The sequence below is a fragment of the Nanorana parkeri genome, unplaced genomic scaffold (assembly GCF_000935625.1).
Source record: "Nanorana parkeri isolate BGI_ZX_2015 unplaced genomic scaffold, ASM93562v1 scaffold1491, whole genome shotgun sequence".
Classification (NCBI taxonomy): Eukaryota; Metazoa; Chordata; class Amphibia; order Anura; family Dicroglossidae; genus Nanorana; species Nanorana parkeri.
Genome location: NW_017307759.1, coordinates 98,238 through 100,915, shown reverse-complemented (window position 1 = coordinate 100,915; position 2,678 = coordinate 98,238). Strand labels below are relative to the sequence as shown.

General features: G+C 37.8%; 1 long non-coding RNA gene across 1 annotated transcript in view; it reads right to left on the bottom strand.

Moving 5' to 3' along the window:
• The window catches only part of LOC108798506, a 62,201-nt gene extending 61,946 nt beyond the window's left edge, over window positions 1-255 (bottom strand). Inside the window, exons 1-2 of the long non-coding RNA XR_001941956.1 lie at window positions 216-255; window positions 73-129 (exon numbers count right to left, since the gene is read on the bottom strand). This is a non-coding gene — a long non-coding RNA (uncharacterized LOC108798506). The remainder of the gene's footprint in view (window positions 1-72; window positions 130-215) is intronic.
• Window positions 256-2,678: the final 2,423 nt, after the last annotated feature.

Below are 2,678 nucleotides of genomic sequence, written 5' to 3'. Positions count from 1 at the left end.
TTTTTTAGATATGAATGACAGCTACACATTAGCAGTACATTAAGTGTATATTTACAATTAGGGAATACTTACCAAGTACTCAAAAAGTTCCCTGTTGCTGGGAAAACCATCTTGGTCAGTATTACATTCCTAAGATAAAGAACATACATATATATAGATATATAGATATACACACACACACACACCTTTATAACATGAATACATTTTCCACTTACCATGCCGCATAGGTCTATATCACTATCACTATGGTCATCATTGTCAGTCTTATCTTTTATTTCCTCATGGTCTTTTTCCTGCAAAAGTAGTAATACGTTAGTTTCCTAAATGTTTACTGGGGAGGGGGGGTAGTAATGCCACGTCTGAGTCCCCAGAAATAAGATCTGACATAAAGAAAGCCATATAACGTGGTGCAAAACAAATATATAAAAGCATATACCATGGCTTAATAAAAATCAGAAAAGCTTATTTAGCCCATTCTTGTCCATGTTTCTATCCTCTATACTGCAGTATGTGCAAATATAGGTTTGGTCTCACCAACTAACAAAGGATGGGTAACTGTTACCTAAAAGTCTACAACCTTTCTTGGCAAGCCTTACACCTGGAGAAGAATAGAAGTCAACAGGAATGGAGTTAGAACACATTGGCCATTCATTATGCTGCTGAACATGGTCCGTTTCTTTTTTGAACTTGCAGTATCTCACTTGCACTGGCAGTATCTCACCTTTGACAGTGTGTTATCTTATTTCTTTTGGGCTTTGGCACCCTTCTAATAGTAGGGGTTATTTATCGATCACAATTTTAAATGTGGTTATTCTAATAGGTACTATTGTATTGTCACTTTTTTTTTTTCTTCAATGACACAATCACTTTTGTATTCACTGGAGATTATTCAGTCTCTCTGCAAATTCTTCATATTGGCTATGGGTTAGTAGGGGATTAAATGTCACATTGGCGTATTTGCACTAGTCCAAATGTCTACAGGTTGTTAGAATTGACTTACTGAGAGAGTATAGGATAGATTAGGAATTTACTTACATTGGGATATTACAGGTTACACCACACTATATGTCGGATGAATCTAATTGGTGTTTTGAGCCAATTAAAATGTTCGGGGTGCAAGCACGCTGTGATCCAGAGCAGATAGGTTATAGACTCACACTGCAGCCTTCTGGCACTAGAGGAGAACCTGTGATGCTCACCCCAGCTCCACAGCCTTACTTTTGGTACCAACGGATAGACAAACACACAGGCAACGCAGCCATGCCTGCAAACGGATCCAAATCCAAACACAAAAACAAGATCCATAAAGGATGTATTGGCCCACACTTCTTCCAAGATGGCGCCACCACACACAGCAAAGCCGCCCCCTCATAAGATGCAGACAGCAGAGACAGCTCGCCCTCTCCCAGCAGGGACGACTCAACCCACCAAGAGCTCTTGAAACGTACAGACCGTATGCTTCAAAAAGCCCTGCAACAGACTTCCAAACAAGTCAGTGACAAACCCACTAAAAAAAATGTGACCTTGGACACAGAACTGCTGAGCTCGAGTCCAGAATGGATGTGACTGCCTCAGCTCTGGAAGCCCATGACTGAGAAATTGACTCCAAGAAATAAGACAATGCTCTACTATCATCCAAACTAGAGGATCTCGTAGCTCAAAGCTCAGGGTTCGTGGAATCCCTGAATCCATCATGGACCTCCAAGCTTTCACCAAGGCACCATTAGGCACCATTGTTAGAATGCTGGTTCTGAACAGAAAGTTTGATGGGATTTATTGAAACCAGTATATTTGACCAATTATATTTATTTCAAATGTGCTTATTTGATTATTGGAAGCTGGTCAGTATAGAGGTCCTTTCCTAGGGATCTTTTTATATGAGGATGCAAACTTAGGGTATTTCTCAATATAGGGTTGTTAATTTATGGGAGAGCTACCGCTCTGGGAAGTGCTCATCAGGCTCTGAGTATAATTACCTGAAGCCATTATATTGGCTAATTTGTAATAACACAAATTATTAAAAATTATTATTGTGTAAAACAAAGATTATAAGGCCTACTTATATTTTCCATAGGATTAAATAGAATGCATATTATATATTCCTTTAGGAATTTGTGATTCGTTTTTAAATCCTTCAGTCCGGATCCCTCTTACCTTTCTCACTTGTTTGGTGATCGTGAAATAGCCCTTGAGAGCATGGATTTGGACATTTTTTTTAGCATAAAGAATGTTTATTTTGTTTCTATTTGTAATTGGTTTATGTTATTATGTTGTTTGTTGAAGTTTTGCATGGAATGTGTCAGATTTGGCTTTTTTTTTCTCCACTTGTTTGTGCCATACCAATACAACCAAAAAAAAAATAAACATGAGAATGCCTAAACATTAATTTGCAATTGCTACAATTTTCTGTGCAAACTGGTGCATTATCTGACAGAAATGCAGGGGTGCCAATATTTTTGGCCAGGACTGTATATATGAGAACGGTATAATTAATATATATATATTTGCTTCTGACCTGAAGAAGAGAGGTTCACTCTCGAAAGCTTGTCTTGTATATATTTTGTTAGTCCAATAAGAAAGGTATCATTGCACACTGCAATACTGCGTTTTTGTCTTTTTTGACATCTTGTCTACTGGACTAATACGGCTTACCCATTTATATTGCAATATATTTTTAT